This window comes from Triplophysa dalaica, chromosome 25, assembly GCF_015846415.1.
Source record: "Triplophysa dalaica isolate WHDGS20190420 chromosome 25, ASM1584641v1, whole genome shotgun sequence".
Classification (NCBI taxonomy): Eukaryota; Metazoa; Chordata; class Actinopteri; order Cypriniformes; family Nemacheilidae; genus Triplophysa; species Triplophysa dalaica.
In genome coordinates, this window is record NC_079566.1 from 12,880,015 (window position 1) to 12,900,342 (window position 20,328).

At 38.9% G+C, this 20,328-nt stretch overlaps 1 protein-coding gene across 2 annotated transcripts in view; it reads left to right on the plus strand.

Moving 5' to 3' along the window:
- Nucleotides 1-17,264: 17,264 nt before the first annotated feature.
- The window catches only part of LOC130415389 (glutamate receptor ionotropic, kainate 5), a 69,848-nt gene continuing 66,784 nt past the window's right edge, over nucleotides 17,265-20,328 (plus strand). For both annotated transcript variants that reach the window (XM_056741054.1, XM_056741055.1), the window contains exons 1-2: nucleotides 17,265-17,472; nucleotides 17,839-17,882. The gene's annotated coding sequence lies outside the window, so the exon portion shown is untranslated. The remainder of the gene's footprint in view (nucleotides 17,473-17,838; nucleotides 17,883-20,328) is intronic.

A 20,328-nucleotide genomic window follows, 5' to 3' on the forward strand; every position in this document is an offset into this window, starting at 1 on the left:
GTTATTTTTATATTTGTAAGAAACATGCTCCGCTATTTAAAAACCCATTGTTGTTTTGCTCAACAAAGCTGCTCCGCAGATTTGTTTAGTTGATATGACTTTAGACTCCAGATCCACAGCTTACAGTGTGAAAGTTCAACAGCGGGAAACGTATCTAAGATCTTTCATATACCCTTTGGGGTGTTTTCCGTTTTGTGTCGTTCATTAATTACGTTCGCATTGACTGCGGAAATTACACCTGTGTCGGTGACCACAGGGCTTTTCAGTTTAAGCAGGTGTTTCTGTGCGACTGCTGATCGTACACACAGATAACATTGACTTAACACGGTCTGTAGATTCAATAAAACGCACTTCACGTGCACACACAAGGAGCGTGCGTAACACGTGAAAACACACACGTTCCTTTGTTTTTTCATTTAGCAGGCCTTTGTCAATGTACATATGTTTGCGGGGGTGGCCGACGCCGTCCGCTGCCAAACCATTTGGAAATGGCCATCTGCGTGCAGAGTCTGTCAACACACAAAGTCCAGTAAGTAAGTGAATGTAATTCACACAAGGGCTTTCACACCTCGAGACTCCTAAGGGAGCGCTAACACGCCGCAGATTTGGATAGTGGTGCTAAGCTGGTGTTTTTCTCCACAAACATGTGCTCGGTAGGATTACAGGTATTTAGCACTCGTATAACCAATCCTATTATGTGAAAGTGTGTGTGATTCGCTGTGATTAACGCGGTCTCTCTGACACACATGGTTCACGTTCTGTGTATTTTGAGTGTGTCTCACTCTTTGTTTGCGAGTGTGTGTTTTTCCAGGTCTCCTATAATGAATGGTAATACATGTCACCCTCACCTTTCAGATGGATCTCTAGAGGAACTTCTACTACACTAGTTTGCATATAATGGGACTCTACAGTTTCAAGCAAAGGGGTAAGTGTACCTCAGGGGTACCAGGTTTGGTGTTTTAAATCTTACTGGTAGAGCTGATGGGTTACAAGAGGTAAGAAGCATCCAGTCATCCTCTTCATAACTTCTCTCAATGGTGAATTTGGTAACCGAACAAGGGCGGTACTCATTCTCTTCTACAGACACAAAACCAATGCAACGGTGACGGTGCCGTCACACAGGTTTAAAATGACAAGAGGATGAGTATGATGAGGAATTTGTATTTTTGGGTGAACTATCCCTTCAACAAAAGAACCTTACTGTAAAGTGTTAACCTATCACAAAAACTTAAGCTTAATCGTGGGTGTGTGAATGCAGCAAATAAAACGGTGGTTAATCCTCCATCATTTAGTAATGATAGTGACACCTCTGCTTCAGTTAATTGTTAGTTTATCTTCAGCCATGAGCTTTGCCGTTTTTCTCCTCTTAAAGCGAGTTATCGTGTCTCTTTACTCACTTGGTCATTATGTGTGCATCTGGCTGTCATAATGTCCTGTCACAATAACCTTCCACATTTTCCTCTAATTAAAGGCCCGCCTGCATGCCCATAATTTAGCATGGAGCACAATTTCCAGTGTTTATTGGCGTTTCATTATTTATTTCCTATATAAATAGGAAACAGATCCAGCAGCACGCCGAATATCAGTGTACTGCCGAACACGGCATGTTTTGAAGTAAGTTGACTTTTTGCTACTATAAATAAAGTGTGCTGTTTTATATACAATACAGTAAGACATCTTGATTTAAGGAAAAATTAAAGCCAGATCATGTTAAATTTTCAAGCTGACAGTAAAGATGCACAGTATATAATCGAATATAATGATATCGGCCGATAAATGGCCATTTTTAATGTTATCTGTCACATAAGAGTAATCCAGAGTAATAGAGAACTAAATGTTACCTAGTTTTATGTGTTCAATGTTTTAAAATATAAGCAGTTGTTTACTATTGGCTTTTTGTTTTAAGCTCAGAATGTTTTTTATTAATATGGTGATATTGTATATCGGCCAATATATCGGTTATTGCCCGCCAATGTCAAAGAAGTATCGGTTACCGGTATCATCCAAAATGTACATATCGGTGCATAACTTATAGTATTTAGCTCACTCCTTTGTAAAAAAATGATTTACTTTAAAGCTTAAACTGGCCAGAGCTACCCAAAACCAGACAAAGAGCAACAGGTTTATGCTCTATGTGTCTCACCTGTCCACTTTTTTGGATCAACTGTGATGCATCTTATCCCAATGCCTGTAAATCTTGCATGACTTATCTTTAAAACTTCCTCTGTACTGGATATTAAGACTAAATTAAAGTTTATTCAGGTCTGGAAAAGACACTGCTTCACTCATCTATGACCGGTTGGTAGTGTAGGACTCTTGTGCTTTGGCTCATGGGAGGCATTAGCATGACATTTCAGTTTTGTCACGGCCTGCGCTGCACCAGTGCTCCATCTGTGCTCATGAGTTTATGAACATACCCTTTTCCTCTGACACCGAGGCCAAGACAGGGACAGAGCAGAAAACGGGTGTCACGATGTGGCTGGTTGGTTTTGGCAGTTAGCAAGAGGTCAGGGTTTGGCTGGTTAGAGAGGCCAAGACAGCTCTTGATTATAGACGCTATAACTACACCATCTGAGTCTTTCGATGTTGAAGGGATAATTCACTCAAAAATAAAAACTCATGTACTCACCCTCACGTCATTCCAAGTATGAACACAAAACCACGGAGACATTTCTCAAATATAAACCAAGTGCATCATCACTTCATAGGTAAGTGTACATTTAATATTTAGTTGCCATAGTCATAATAATAACTAACGGTTGTTGTTAGTTTTGGCTTTGAACTACAAGATTATGATTATCCCCACATTAAAGCATGATGGACAGTTGCCTTATTTGTAGAAAATGCCATAGTGTCACATATGTGTTTGTGGTTGCCATAGTGAGATTATTGCTGGCAAAGGAATATTCTCTCAATGGGTGTTGCATATCGACAAACTCAATGGGTGTTGATCATGGCCTTGTACTTACAAATTATACTAATGACGGTACCATTGCTAATGGCAGGAGTTGTTGTCACATAAGCAGTGTGTTGCACTCAGTCACTAATAGTCCCTCTTACAGAAGCTTTTTGTGAGAAACAGATGAAAACTCAAGTCATTATTTCCAAATGTTCCTCTAAGCTAAAGCTGTTAAATCTCATTAGTGCCAACATATATTCAGACTTGGCACATCAAGATGTGTCGTACCACGTTTGACATCAATGATTGCGATTTCCATGTGTTTCGTAACCTAAATCCGATGCGTCAAATTTGATTATGTGGAAAAGCAAATGAGTTTTAAGCTCATTATCAGTGAATCACGGGTTTGATTTGGTTTCATTTGCATTTGAACTGCTTTAAAAGACTTGCACAAGATATGTATTTTTTAATTTAAGGCCCAATTTTTGAAGAATCTATTTACAGAAATGTAATATAATACATCTACATTTACGCATTTTGCATACGCTTTTATCCAAAGCGACTTACATTGCATTAAACTGTACATTTTGTTTAGAAATTATACTGCAAATTATATACCATGTTACTAAGTATGTGCAATCTCTGGGATCATACCCATCACCTTGTCGTTGCTAACGCCATGCTCTTACCACTAAAAAATGTAATTTTACAGAATTGTAAAAAAAATTACAGATTTGTTTTTAATACGGTTGAAAACCGTAAAATAACAGAAAAATGTATTTTCAAGAAACTGAGGGGGGTTGTAATTTTACAGGGAAAACCTGTACAGTTTATTTCTGACGCCTCAGCTGAAACTAACACTAGACACATTAAGATTTCATACACTAGACCTTTAAAGCAGTTATACAGAAACTTTTTTTTCTCTCCAAGCGCACATCGAAAATAACTTAAATAAGGTCATTCCTTTAGCAGTGTTTGTAACCTTTAAGTTTCCAGCTTGGATCTTTCACCACATCACCCTCGAGTATCTCACACATAGAGTACAAGTTTATCTCCGCTGTTACTTACCAACTTGATAAGATCTGAATCCATCGCTCGACCGCCATGACTCAAATCCCCTTTGGCCAATTTACATTACACAAAAACACATTTGAGTTCTAATCAGACCTAAACTCAGCGCTCCCCCCACAATGCATCTACTTCAACCACCCACACAAATCTGCACTCATACGCACTCGGTTGGCCGTTGCAGATAAACATTGGCAGGGGGAAGAGCGGCAGGCTGGCCGTGCGGGCGGGACTGTGATGGGCCAGGCCAGCACCCATAAATTAGGGTTTGCACGCGGAACGACTCATTAACTTTGATAGTGAGAGGGGTTCTGATTGCAGTACTTCTGCCTGATGATGGGTGAGCGTGTGTCTGGATGTAAAGAACTTATGTCTGTGACGTCATGACAAACCAGATGATTTCTCTGATGAACGAGGGGTGCGCAATGAAAAATAATATTTATAGTTGTTTTTTTGCTGTGTTAAATGAGGGCCCAATAACTTGTCAATACTTAGTAAATGAAACATTGAAAATTATTAGTAATAATAATTAGTCTGATATTTTTCAGTGTATTGGATTAAACCTAGAACATGCTCTTGCATTGCAGTGCCACAAAAGTGAATTGGTACAAACCATATCTCAGTTACGATGATGCAAGAGGTTTGCAAAGAGTTGTTCAATTATTTACTTTTAACTTCAAACATTACAAATCTGCTTCTAAAATGACTACAGACACACTGCAAGGTGATTTATAAGGGTCTTGTATTCTGTGGTCATCAGATTTGTTCGGGGCTCCCTTCTAGGTTTTAAAGCATTTCTTACATCATTTGTAACGTATGCACAAAAGATCCTTTGAACCGGACCTGTCTGGTTTTGTTGTTTGTGAGACATTTTTGTCCTAGCTGTGAGTTTCCCTGCTTCTCGAGTCTACAGCCCCAATACATGAAGGTCGGATAAGCCACCTTAGTTCAAAACCAAAACGTCAGGAATTAACAAATAGTTGAAGTCTAAGTTGTGATTCACAAATCTTAAGTGTTTTAAAAAGTAATCTTCTTCACCTGGAGGCTGAGCAGATGATTCATATCCTTTGAATATATTTTCCTTTGTTTGTATTTATTCATTTGGGATACAAATCCGCACGCCGCAGTCAAATTTTACATCTCCTGCTCTGTTCAGCTGTGAGTACTGTTAAGAACGAAAGCAATTTCATACCAACTGTTCATATGTGACCCTAGACAACAAAACCAGTCTTATGGGTACATTTTTCGAAATTGAGATTATTACATAATATGAAAGCTAAAAATAGAGCTTTCTACCAATCTACGGTTTGTTAAGATATGACAATAAATGGCTGAGATACAACCGTTTAAAACTCTAGAATCTGAGAGAGCGAAAAAATCAAAATATTGAGAAAATGGCCTTAGAAGTTGATAGTCAGAAGCACTGTAGCAGGCAATCCACTCACAAAAATCAAGTTTTTATACATTTAAGGTAGGAAATTTACAAAATATCATCATGAAACACTATCTTTACTTAATATCCTAATGATCTTTGGCATAAAAGAAAAATCAATAATTTTGACCCATACAATGTATTTTTGGCTTTTACCTAAAATGTTACCGCGCTACTTAAGACTGGTTTTGTGATCCGGGTCACATATATGAAATACTGTGTTTATCTCTGAGCCATTCTGTCATCATGAACTTTAAATGAGTTTTTAATTACTAAACATCTACTTAAGAAGTGACGCCGCAGATGATATTCAGAATCGTTTTCAGGGAATGTATTCTATAAACCTAAATATGGATAAATTGTCCAACTAAACAGGGTGTATAATATACGGATAAACATGCCAAAGTACACTCATATTCACTTATACGATTTTTGCAGTTCATATTGTCTGTTCGTCACATTTACACTCATTTGTTTTCTCCACGTTTCCTCCTCAGTTGCTTTTGGCAGAATTGTGTTAATAAACTCCAGCCTCCTCCTCATCCACAACACGATTCGCAAACAGCGGCGGTGCAGACTGAAAGATGAAGAAGAGATCTAACAGAGCGTAACACATCAAGTCGTCCTTTGCCCCACAGCCACAGTCGTCACAGCGGCCGCTGCCAAAGCACATGATGGCTCTTGAGAGCTGCCCCGCTGCCTCCTCTGTGTCCTGTACATCATCTCTGCCCAGTTTACTTACTGCTCGAGGAACTTTCATGCAGGTTTTAGTGTTGTTTGGAGGCAAGGAAGTTCTAGAATATTGAGAGAAAGAGGACCCTTGGAGGTGGGTGTATTGAAGGAGTTTGTCACTATTATGAATGAAGTGCTTTAGTTTTTTCTCATGTTGTTTTTGTGCCTCTTCCTAGCTGTGGATGTCTGAGAATGTGAAGGAAGGTTCATAATATTTTGTTATTTTTTTAACCAGCCTTATTTTTGTACGAAGTGACTCAAAACAATGCAACCAAAATGTTGGGACGCTTTTTAAACTAGAATAAAACTAAAAGACTTTCAAATCACATGAGAAAATCTTTTATTCGCAATAGAACAAATGTTCAAACTAAGAAACTTTACAATTTTATGCACAAAATAAGCTCATTAAAATTTGATGTTCATTACAGGTCTCATATAAGTTGGCCAACATTTCCGGAATTCGGGTTGTAATAAAATCCCTAAACTAACCCAAAACTTTAAACTAACTAACAAATTCATGCTACTTTGTTTCCTTGTCAAATACTTGTGTTGAAATCAATAATTTTTTTAAGTTTAGGATTTTCATATTTTTGTTGTAAAAATCTGAATTCGTAATTGTCTTTCATCACATTAATCTTGACACCATTGTACAAGCAATAAGGCTTTTATTAAATTCACCGACCTTCATCGGATGCTCTTCTCACAGTCTGCTCACCAAAGGCAGAGCAAAACCCCCTAGATTTATCAAGAGGGTGTTCAAGGGATAATAAGGTCGAGCCGTGACCTATTTGGTCATCGCTGTGTGACTCAAAAAAGACTTGACCTTCATCCGCTCTCTAACTCCAGGCTGAAACCTCTGCTCTGCGTGTTGTTGACATGCAGTGAACGGTGAATGAATCCTGAATCACCTGTTCCTGGAGGACTCGTGATAGTACAGGTTTTGGGTATCTCCGTGACAGAATCGACATCAACTCAATTTGTCAGTCGAAATAGGTATTTTAGAAATGGGTTTACATCCGGATTGTGCAAAAAAATGTTGGGTTGTTTCAACCCATCTACTCTTTATTATAAAGTTGCTTAAAGGTGCAGTTTGTAAAAACCGCCGCTAGAGGGCGCACAATCAAAACAACAACAATGCCATAGCTTGGTGACGCTGTGAAGGAGTGTGGAATGATGGGATCTGTTGTCTTCAACTCCACTGTGATGGCCATCAATCAGACGGGAATGAGAAATGATGTTGGCAGATGAGGGAAAGAGTTATAATTGTGGTCCATAAATAAGTGACTGCTCAAAACAAGTTAGTGGCTTGCTAGACGCTAGACACCACTTCTGCATGTGTCCAAGACACAGTTGTCATGCGGTTTCTATGTCAGTAAAGGTGGTAACAAGGGGTAATGCGGATATGACGCCATTGACAGGCCACTGCACAGCCCTGTGTCACTGTTTAGAATGGTGAATTTCTCACAATTTACAATTTTTTTTATAAACATTTGAGTTATTGTAAGTACTTAGCTGAACAAAATATACAACACTAGCTTAGTGGTTTTTGGATATTTTACTGCAAAAATGTTACAAACTGCACCTTTAAAAGGTGCCATAGATTAACAATTTTTGGTTCCACAAAGATGTGTTTAGACAAAGGCTCCTTAAAGAACCATCCTATCTTACATTTTTATAATCTGAAGCACCTTTTATGGCCAAAAAAAACATTTTGTAAAAAGAAAGGCTCTTCCTATGTTAAAGGTTCTTTATGGAACCGTTGAGACAAAAAAGGTTCTTCAATGACATCGTGAAGCACCTTTAATTTTAAGAGCTAAGTGTTCAGAAACACTAGTCTAGATGTTCAATGGTGGTTTTCAGAGACATCTTCATAGCGTTTCAAGCATAGAAGGCCTGACCCCAAGACCCAACCTCAACATCCTGAACTTCATGTCTGTTTGTAAAATGTCAGACAAACAAATTGTTCTAATCTATTGACCTAATGTACATTATACTGGATATAAAGAGTGTCCATTTGTTTCCCCTCAATGTAATTGTTTAACCAGTTTGACAGCAAAGAGCAATAAGTTGGCAAAATGCATCGCTCTATCCAAATTCTCACATTTTCAGACTTTCTCATGAATTTAATGTAAGTGTATGCTTATTTAAATATAGAGCCTGTTTTCTTGTGCTTTTGGGGATCTGTATTGCATATTGTATGAACACTACGTCATTTTTTCCCGTTTTTTAATCATCCAAACAGCTCTTAAAAATTTCCAAACAATACCAACAAAATGTCTTTGTTGGCGTCTCCCACAGATAAATGATCTTTCAGACTTAGTCTCTGAAGGACTGCATAGCGGAGCCACAACAGAGACTGATATGGGGGTGGGGTAAGTATTATGGGACGGCCAAGACAATGGATGTGCACGTTTGGCAAGTGCTCTGGTAAGCCTGCCAAACTCTAATGGTGTCAGATTTCCGGCATTGTCCTCTTCCGGCGCACTGACCTCACAGTGTCCCGCTACTGGCTCAGGTCTGTCTTCACCACTTAGGCCCGGGTCTGCAATGCGGGGAAGAAGAGGTGGGAGGGCAGAAAAAATGAAGGGGGAGTTGTTCCAAGCACGCGATGACAATATCATGACGCCCGCAGGGTTGGAGGGACTCTCCTCCGCTCTTCTCTGCAGCTAAATGGTATTACCTAAACCATTATGGACAACCAGCCAAATTACACTTGCAAAACTACCCTTGTCAAACTGCTTGGTTTTGTCCTCAGGGAAGAGAGCTAGGCAGTCACCCTTTGCTACTATCAGCATTTATCAAGTGTAACGCAATATTGGGTCCTTATTGGGCACTCCGCGTGTACCCGTGAAAAAAGCTGATTCCAGCAAATCTCTGCCTCAATATGAGTGTGTTTTAATGCTCATTTTCCGATCATTTATCATCTCTTGTGTCTATTTGCAAATGTCCACCGTGCCAGGGGCGTCACTGTAACCTTTGAAAGGATGGAGCCGGAGTGTGAGTGGAAGTGACATTCGGGTGGAGAATTGAAGGGAAACAGGTAAGACAGAACGTTTAACCCCAAATGGACCCGTAGACAACAGCTCAAGTGTCAGGTCATATACATGGTGACCTTCCAAAGATGGTGTGTTGGAGTCTCGAGCGACAAGACAGCAAGTTGTTCATAACGTGTTCTGGCTTAAATATGTCTGTGCCTAAAAGCAAAACGCGGCAAACAAAGTAAGGCTATCAGTGTTCAGACATTCCACCCATGACGGTGAAAGTGCATTAACAGTGCGTAGACAAACACCAAGAAGCAAGATGGTGAGAAACAAACGGATGGTAAAACTAATCAACTCTTCGCCTGGGGCACAAGGCTAAGAGACAAACTCATAAAGAGTCTTAAAAGCCTTGCAAAACGCACTTCTGCTTAATGGCTTCTATCTTAAATTTGGCCCTTTGTGCTGCTGAGCCCTATGTTCGGCTTCAGCTCGTGATTGCCTCTATCTGATGTTTTATTCACATTATGCTGAAAGGAGGAATAGTGTCTGAGTTAGCTTGATGTGGACCCTTTAAAATTCTATTATTTGTGGTGAAACCTCAATTTCACACTGCGCGCGACGGGCGTACTGTTCAACGGATGGATTTTAGATTGACTGGAGATTTCGTGACAGTGTTTCTTTGAAGACGAGGATGTTTCGGTCACAGAGAGTTTAGGTTGACTTTATCAGCGTGCTTTGCCGTGTAACAAACCGCATTTGCCGGCTTTGAACTTTTTAAAATTGCAACAGTTGAACAATGGAAATTGCCTGTGGTGACCTTTGAGTACCGCCTGCTGCTTGATTTATATGCAGAGGTTTGTAAAAGCTACTGTATAAGCCGCAATAAGCCCTTACTAAAGTGAAATTACTGTAGCACGCAGGCTTTTGTGGCTTATTGGTTTTATACAACTGTGGCAACAACATTATTAGACACCGTTGTTCAATAAAAACGTACCTTCTTTTATTATGGATGGTCATTAAAATGAGCCATTCATTTTCCTCACAAAAAAGAACAGTGATGATGGTATCATTTAACATTATGTTTTAGATTTTACGTTATATGGTAAATTATTCAATATTTTTTATTTTATACACAGAGTTGGATGTAACAGATTCCCCTATATAAAAAATATAACCTGAGTTTACATTAGAAATGAATTCATTTTGTTGATATATAAATAGAAAAGCATGAAATGCGTATAATTTATGCTAAAGAGTTTGAATAATTGTTTTTCTTGACATAAATAATGCAAATATTAATAATTGTATTAATGTATAGAGGTAGTTCAGCACTTAAATGAAACATGCATGTCATTTCAAACCTCAACAACATTGGGCCTCTTTAACTTCCATTGTAAACCACCGAGACAACTCTCAAAATATCTTCTTTTGTGTTACACAGAGGAAAGAGCCATATAGAGGATTTGAACAATATAAGATTGACTAAATGATTCAAGAATTTTCATTTTTGGGTGAATTGACCATTTAAATAGTGTTGACGTTTTAAATAAACACTGTTAATGGAACAATTTAACCGAACAATCAATATATTCGCTTTTTTTTAAGTAGATCCGTTTAATAACACTTAAAATGATAGTTCATAATGGTTTTGTGTCCATTCAATCGAAGTGAACGGTGGCCAGTGCTGTTAGTTTTCCAGCTTTCTTCAAAATATCTTCTTTTGTGTTCTGCAGAAGAAAGACATAAAGGTTTGAAATGATAACAGGGCGAATAAATGATGACAGTTTTTTCATTTTGGGGTGACCTATGACTGGAAAAAAGGTTTTCTATATCTGTGTTTAGGCAAAATGACGAGCCGTATCTTATACTAAAAGTGTGAACATGTGGTTGTCCATATTGCCGGATGGCACCTCCATCACGCTTGTTGCTTGTTCTCCGTATGTCCAGAGTGTAACAGCATTAAATGATGTGCTGGAAGCTCACCTCATCCCTCCCACCCCCTAGAAATCACTGCGCTCTTTTGAAGTGAAAGGCATTACATAATTGCAGATGGCTGGCCAGATGGTGATTATCCTCACCTTGAAGATGACCACATGTTTTTGCACGGCTCACATTGGGTTTCAATTCACCTTTTCAAAAGTCATGCGGTAGATTTCACGCACGGGCCCGTGTAGATTGGTCGTCGCGTTTGCGTATCCGAAGCACTCTGCGCTTTTACACAACGTCGGTTTTGGACAACAGAGGCGCATGCTTCATTAATTGCAGAAAGCCTCTGGTGATTTTGGACTCGAGCTCTGGTTGCAGGGACTGCATTGCTGCGAATGCGGTTTGTGTGTTTAGAGAACGCTGTGACTCGGAAGAGCTGGTGTGAGTCCATTCTCTGCTATGATCATTTTTCCTCCCTTAGATTCGTATCATTGATCACCACATGTACAGTATGTACCGCGCATGATGGATCCCCTCTGTGAGACACGGCTCCCTCCCGCTCTCTCTCTCTCTCTCTCTCTTTCTCTGTCAGTGTTTTCTGACCCCACTTTCTTTTTTATCTCTTTTTCTGTCATCTTTTCCATCATTTTTTTTGTCATATTTCATTGCTTCTTGTTCCATGTTCCTGTGCATAATTGTGCTCCTCTTATGCCCCATTTCTTTCTTTCCTTCCTTCCTTTTTTCTGTCACTTATTTATTTTTCTCATTTCTTTTAATCATTCATTCATTCCTCCATTTCTTTTGCCATCTTACTTTTTCATGTCTTCATCCCATTCCTCATTTTCTCTCATTTTTCTATCTCCTCTCTCTATTCTTCCCTCCTTTCATCTTTTTCTATAATTGTCACTTTCCATCCTCACACATCTGCTACCCTTCATTTTTTGTGTCATCAATCATCCCGTTTTCTTATTCCTTTCGTATTCCGCATGTGATCCAGCTCTTTTCTCCACACGCGTCTGTGTCTGTGTGTTCATCTCTGTGGTTTGTTTAGGTGACTATATTGTACTGCAAGTTACATCAAGGTGCCCGTTTCTTTGTCACCCGGGCTTTCAGCGAGTCAACCAGATGCACGTGCGTGTTTATCAGTTCATATGAAGACTCGCAGGTGCCGTGGTGTGATGGAGCGTGTGTGTGCGCCCATGCTATACATCTTCATCAGTCACGCTTAATGCATCATCTCCGCTTTTGATGTTACTTTGCAACAACATCCCTGAGATTCTACCTCCCATTTTTCTCCTCCTTACACCTGTTGACCCTGCAGTTGGGCCTTTTTTCTCTCTCTTTTTGCATTTCACATAAACCTAGAAAGGTGCCAAAGGGGTTCTTGAAAGTGGCTAATTTTTGAAAACTCAAATAACTTTTTAGTCAAAATATATTAAAAGAGGACATAAGTGTTTTATTTTGAAGTTATGTACACCTGTCTATGCACATATGTATGTATCCATATTGTTTCTTTATGTATATATGACTACTCGCACACGTATGTGTATATGGGTGTGTATTATTGTTGTATATTGCATATCCTTGATACCCATAATTTTTTTGCTGTTTATTTGCTGGCAATGGGTAGGGGATTGTTTTGTAAATTTCTAAAGCTTTAAATAAAGTATTAAAAAAAGAAAAATAATATATATATATATATATATATATATATATATATATTAAAAGAACAATTTCGTTTTTATCTCTATATTAGAATACACCGCTGAAACTTATATCGTCATATTTGGTTATGTTTTTTTTCATAAAAACAATAAACAATTAATAAATGGAAAAAGCGACCGCTTAGAAATTTTTTTGCATAAAAAATGTGTAGATTTTTTTTAATAATAAACAAAAATCTATAGTAAACAAGGAATTGTGCAGGAATCGAAAACAGCAGCTAGGAATCTTGGATTCATTCGATTCCCAAACCAAGAATTGGAATTGACTCCAAACCCCTAGTTGCTCTTGCAAAAGGTAGGCGACTTAGTTTGCTTTTGTGTAAAATGCCTCATTTTTGCCAAATTCCCTCATATTTGCCAAATTGTTAAACAGAGTTTCATTCATATCCTTCATGAATAAGGCAATCCCAAAATGCATTGCGACGCTCATGATGCAAATGGCACCATGGATGCTGCCTACACAGTCAACAGGCAGTGAGGCAGCATTCTAGGTTTTGAAACAGAGCCACTATCTCCCTTTCCGTCTCGCTCACTCACTCATTGATAGTGGAACTCACGTGAGCAGAATGCTGATCCGCTAATCACTATTCCAGCGATGTGATCCTGATGTGGGATTGAATGTCAATCTGCCTCTCTCTCTTTCTATGAACAGAGAGACCACACAGTCAACTCGGAGAGAGGAAAGACGAGGCGAACAGAACAAGTCTCTTTCCATCCTTCAAGCAATCTTTTTGCACATGCATGAGAGGCAGATAGTGAAGCACTTAATTACTTTAAGTTTGGCCTGGATTACATTTACAAGCAAGTATCTGTTTGAAGTGTACACATGAAGCTGCTTTTCTGTACTGTGGTGATTCACGACAAAGCTGTGCTGATAAATGATTCTTTAACAGCGTTTGATGTATAATTTAAGACGTTTTGAAAGTTTTATATGAATCAATCATCCTGTTCAACCCCAACCAATGTTTTACATTTATTCATTCAATTTATTAGAAAATAATGTTTCTAATTGGTTTGGTTAAAGGGATACACGTTCGAGTTGTTCCAAATCTGTATACATTTCTTTGTTCTGATGAACACAGAGAAAGATATTTGGAAGAATGCTTTTAACCAAACAGATCTTCCCCTATGAAAATTACTTAATCATTCACAAAAGAAGACATTTTGAAGAATGTAGGACAGCAAACAGTTCTCGGCCACTTTTGACTTCATTTGTATTTTTTCCTACTATGATGGTCAATGGGGGCTAAATCTTTCTGATTATAAGCATTCTTCAAATATCTTTCTCTGTGTTATTCAGAACAAAGAAATTCATACGGATTCGGAACAACATGAATGTGAGTAAATCATGACAGAATTAAAATTTTGGGGTGAATTATCCCATTAATTGGCTGAAGATTAGAGCTGAACATACTGATCAAGACCTGTACAAATAAATCCCCAGTTCTAATGAATATATGAACATGTTTTTTTATGAATATATTTTTAATGTAGAATCATTTCTAAAAGATGCAGTATATGAAAACATTCATAATCTATATTGTAAAGATAGTGTACCTAAAAATGTCATCACAACGAATCCTGCATTGAATGTTTTATTGCTTACTTATGATTACCAGATATTCTTAGAAACTGAAAACCAAGAAACAATACTTTTCTTCAGGGAGGTTAAAAGGAGAAGTTCACATTCAAAATAAGTTTTCATGATAATTTATTCACCCCCATGTCATCCAAGATATCTTTCTTTAGTCATAAAGAAATTAAGGTTTTTGATGAAAACATTTCAGGAATTTTCTCCATGTAGTGGACTTCAATGGACACCAAACGATTGAAACTTAAAATGACCGTTTCAGTGCAGCTTCAAAGGGGTTTAAATGATACTAGACTATGAATAAAGGTCTTATGTAGAGAAACGATGGGTCAATTATAAAAAGAAAAGTAAAACACAAATTCTCGCTTGTTCTGCGATGTGCATGACTTCACAAAATACGTAATTACATTATCACTGCCTCATAAGTGAACTTCTCCTTTAAATAAATGTGTCCGCTAACTCACTTTTTATTGTGAGTAATTCTGCCTGATTTTCCATAATTCGTATCTGTTTTTACCAGGTGGCTAATTCGTTTGAAATAAGAAGTGAATAACACAAAAATGTAAGACTATTAGAAATTTTGTGAAAAGTAATGAAACCCCACCCCTAACTCAGCCTCTAATGTAACATCGTACTAAAACGTATGATTTAAACATATGAAATGACATTAAATGAATAAGAATTTATCTCCTAAAATGCTTCCAAACATGTGATTGTGTTGGTAAATTTTGCAGAATCTGTTGTTTATATTTGTGTTAAACAAACAGATCTAGTAACGGGCAGCCAAATCGAATGTGTCTCTGGTGATATGCTGTGCAGAACAAACAAGTAATCTCCTTCCCAACCATATTTATTTCCCTTCGTTTGTTTTTGTTAAACAGAAGACAGCGGCAATCAAACAATGTCTTACAGGCTGGCTTATGGACATCAAAACCTTGCTTTATTCATCTACGGATGTATGACAGTGAGGTCCTTGGAGGAATTTGATTGATCTGAACTTCAACTGTCAATCAAAGATGCATCCTAAGAACAGGTACAATTTAAAACCTCCCGTCAACGCATGAACCTGTAATGCATCTTCTGTTACAGACAGATCCACACTTGGAAACTGACATTTTCGGGTAGTCTTGTGCGTCTTCCAAAACCGAAAGTTTTGAACAGTGATCACTCCTAGCATTTTCTTTGAATTCCTTCTCTCACTTCAGCACTAATCACAGGTAAAAACATGACCCCCATTTACTTCACAGCAATAACATCCTGCTGCAGGATCTTATTTCCTGCTGTCTCCAGCGTGAACCCATGTCCCAGCATTCCCATAGAGGGAGCTGACTCTTCCAGTACAGAATGAACAGCTCAAGCTAATGATAATCGGTTTGACTCACTGTCCGATCTAAACTCTTGTGGCACGTTCTCCTCGCACATTCTGTGTCTCTACTCTGAATGTGATGTTTGTTTGCGCGAGAGTGCATGCTGTTGGATTTTTTTTGTGTGTGTGTGACAGAAAATGAGAGAGACAAGAGACTCACAATACTCAATTCCCTACAGGGCGTCACTGCGAGCCAGAGGAAGAAAGCGAGAAAGCCGTGTGTGGAGCTGATTGAAAGAGACAGTACATAAGAGACTCCAGCAGGGATCATGTTAAAGCCCGTACCTGATCTACAAAGATGATCAAACATTCCACAACACTTATCCTTCTTAAAGACGAACATTAAACAGCATGCGTGGTATTGCCATGGAAAATACTTTTGTTTCATCATTTTGAAAAAAATTGTTAACAGTAGCGTCCGCTGGAGCAATCGCTGTACATTTGTAGGCCTCCGTTGTACATCATTTTAAATATATACTTTTTTGTTTTGGCACGAGTCAGAATGTCAAATATTTGCTGAGAAAAAGCCTCCAAAAGTTCCAAATTCAAAGATGCCACGTTCTTGTTGCGTCAAGTATTGAATAACCATTACTTTAAAGTCAATGTATCACTTTTCCATATCATTTAACTTAAGCCTTGCAATCGAGCTTGTCTTCCTGAAGGCGTAACACAGAACACCTTCCTGTAGTCAGTCTGGAATTGATTTTTAAATAGTTTGTCTATGTACTCAAGCACAATGACATATTTGGCCTCGTCGTGCTGTTTCACAAGAGATAAATGCAACATTGTGTCAACCTGTAAAGCAAGGTCATGGGATCAATTCCCAAGGAGCGCATACTGATAAATGTGTTTCTTGGATGCATAACTAGCTTTTGACAAAAGCGTAAGTCAAATGCATGAATGTAAATAATAACTTCTATTATGTGTTACTCTTTTTAGGTGGCTTTGCATCCAAGAATGTGTCCAGTTTGGTCTGGCCAGGTGGCTGTGATGACCGCTGCAATTTTGCGAGTTTTTTCATTTTTAAACCAAACATCGCACCATTTTTATGCATGAAATTTGTATACCATTTGGAGGTTATATTGCATGGATATAAGACGGAAATCCTCAACATTTGAAAACAAATTGAATTCAATTCCCCCTTCCCAAACCATGAGTTATACAAAATGCATGAAATAACATGATTAACACGTGTTTTTTGTTGCCTACAATTAATACAACACTTCTTACTTGACCGGTGGTGACTTAATATTTTTGTATTTACGTCAAAACCTTAAGTCAGCAAAAAGGATTGTGAGTTTGGGAATGCATCGGTGGTTTATCGTTGTGTCATTGAACGCAAGTTTTGTTGGAGGGTGAAATTGGTGTATGTGAGATTCGTGGTTGAATGTACATTTAATGTATATTTTACAGTATTTCTGAGTGATAGTAGAAAGATACGGTCGAGAGAGAGAAAAAGAGAGAGAGAGAGAGAGAGAGAAGGATCTGCCTGTGATTGGAGGCAGTGCTCAAGAGGTACTGAGATACAACCAGAAAGGTTGAGGGAGAGAGAGGCACGAATGCAGTTTACACGCTAGCCCAGCTGCCAGATATTACAGCAAGCTCAATTCTACCGTACTGGATGTGAGGAAAGGGGCGTAAACGCTAGGATGACAAGGACGCAGAATGAAGAGAAGCCACCGTTGCGTTCACATGGGAAATGAGCTGTGCTGAATAAACACAAGCCGCAGAAGAGACGGAGCGAGAGGACCGGGTAAAAGATACGGAGGAGGAGGGGGCAGCCCGGCGTCCTCTGAAGTAGCGCCTGTGGAGTCTGTTCGTCCCGCTGCACGCATGTGCGCGAGTGTGTGTGTGCTGACACGCTGATTTATTGCTGCATGTGTGATTATCTATGTTGCCTATTAACAAGCCATTGTGCTTTTCTGCATATGAGCCGGAATGATGCAAGGGGCCGGCTCGGAGACTTGTGCGCATCTGTGATTTAGTTTTCTAGTGTTTTCTCGGTTGTTTCAGGATTTTTGCACTGCGCCGGCACATGCGTTCGTGATGTCTGTCCTTTTGGCATTCCATTGAGGTTTCTCTCTCTCTCTCTCTCTCTCTCTCTCTCTTTCTCTCTCAGCGCAGTAGACCCAGCTCGATTCAAATGAAGAAAGACAGCCATGGGTGAGTTTATCCCTCTCTCTTTTCCTTCGTTCTTCACCCTTTTCCTTTGAGTTGTCTTAGAAATTACCATTGTAATTTCCTCACCCCCCCCATATACCCCCTTTTCTGTTGTCCATCAGCCATTTTCCCCTCTCCATCGTCTCCTCTTGTTCTTTTCTTTCTCTCTCATTCTTTCTCTCATCATCTGTCAGGTCCCCTCCACCTCCTCCGTTGGTCCCCATCTGCCCATCCCTCAACAGTCATTAACAACTGCCTGTGTCACAGGACCGCTCAACCTAAACCAATGTGCTCAGGTCAAACACATCCTTCACACATGCCTCGTCCTCGTCCGCGTGCGCAACACACATGCATGCATGCAGCACTCGTATATTGTCACTGCCATCAACGTGACTACCGGTGAACTCTGCATGTAAATCAGGATAGAAGCGAGGAGTGGACAGATTAATGGTGATTGTGACAGCTTACCCACGATGCTCTGCTTTTGCTTGGTGTGCTACCACAGCCTCTATGTGTGTTTGTGTGTGTGTGTGTGTGTGTGAAGGTTATTTAACTTTATCACCTCAGTGTGAGAGGACAAAAGAATAGCATTTAATGTATGTGTGCCTGCTGTGGTATATTATGGGATATTATATTATCAAAGTCATACATGTTGAAATGACATGAGGATGAGTAAATGAAGAAACATTTTTCATTTTTTTCGATGATACTTTTTGCAAATAAGGAACCAGTGAAATATGATGAGATCAAATGGAGGCCGAATGGAGACTTAAATCTTCAGGTTTTACTCTTAAAGAAAAACATAGAATGTGAGTTTCTCAAGAGATCAATGTCTCGCAGTGTGCTCCAATTTTCAAAACAATTGTCTATTTTCGTTTCTAGTAAGGAATAGAAATATTGCTGAAAAGTACAGTATATATGACTTAAAGATGTATACTGTAAATGAAACATTTCATGATTTTCATGAACTCTCCTAAGCTATAAAAGAGCAATGGTACATCCTGAAAAAATAAGAACTCTAAAACTATGATGAAGAAAGAATGAACACAAGGCCAGGTGCTCCATCATCTCCATGACTTGATTCATAAATTGCATTGAGAAAGTCGCGTGATAGAGGAGTGAAATACTCACTGCTGTTCTCTGTTTCTCAGATGATGCAAAGCATCAGATTTATCAGTGAAATCTTTCGGAGTCGTAAATCCTTTACAGAGCTGTTATCTCAGTCAGAGAGGGGAAGAAATAAAAGGATGAAAAAACCGACCAAATCATGTTTCACGGCGCAAAGCGCAGGAAGAGCAGGAGAAAAACAAATCTCGTTTTCAACCTCTCACCTTTGCTTGGTTTCTTGGCACTGCGCTCTGACTCACTCGCGGTAGCATTAGATCACTCGGAGAAAAGTACAGAATGTGATCTCAGCCTCTTTCGCTCAAGTCTTTGTTAATAAGTGCTCTGAAGGCACAGAGTTTGATTTCTGGTTGGGCTTAGACCTATTGATTTTACATGAATGATCGAAAAATGCACGGTATAGAGGAAGGCTGAAAACCACAGACTTCCCATATAAGTGCCTTTTTTCACCTGTGACATGCTAATGTTTTTCAAGGACAAATGCACGGACACGCACAAAAAGGAATGTTCTCCCCAGAGAGCCAAATTTGAGTTTCCTCGCACAAAACGTGCTCACTGCAACGCATTAGCTCAGCTGTCTCGCAAAACCCGGTGAGGTTCCATAATATCAAGATTAAAAATAGATCCTCTGCACACACACACACACACACACTCAGTCAAAAGAACTCTGTGTTCAACTAAAAAAAGAAAAAGTAATATTTTATATTAGCTTGTATACCAAACTCCAGATAAATTATGTTTCTGTGAGCAAGAAGAAATGAGATTTGACTCCAGCGTCATGAATTTTAATGTCTTAGTGCATCTAATGTTTTCTCTCAATGACCTTCAAACAAAAAAAGATGTGATTTGTCGACCTTTGTTTGATGTTTTAATCTCACTTGTTGTGTGCATGCAATGTTCAACATTTACATAATACTTTTTTGTTGCCAGATTGGGGTTAACTATCTAACACATGACGCAAATGGATTCGTTAAATTAAGTCAATTGAAAATGAAACATCCCTTGTTCATGTAAGGTAAAGCGCTTTGATGTGTGTTTATGTTAAAAGCGCGGTCGGTTGGTAGATTCACACATTTAGAAACATTGCAGGCACTTGACTGGCTTCCCCTCTTGCAACGCTTACCATCACGGCTCTTTATTCCAGCAAGAGCTAACAGGTTTACGTAACGTTCAACCATGCAGAGAGTAGTTTTACTAACATTTACTGCTGAACATTCAACACTCTGTTCCATGTAACAGCACTTCACTCTGTGGAAATATAATTAAAGCGATTGTTGTTTTTTGAAAGCATTCACACTGGAGATCACAATCTGATCCCACTGGA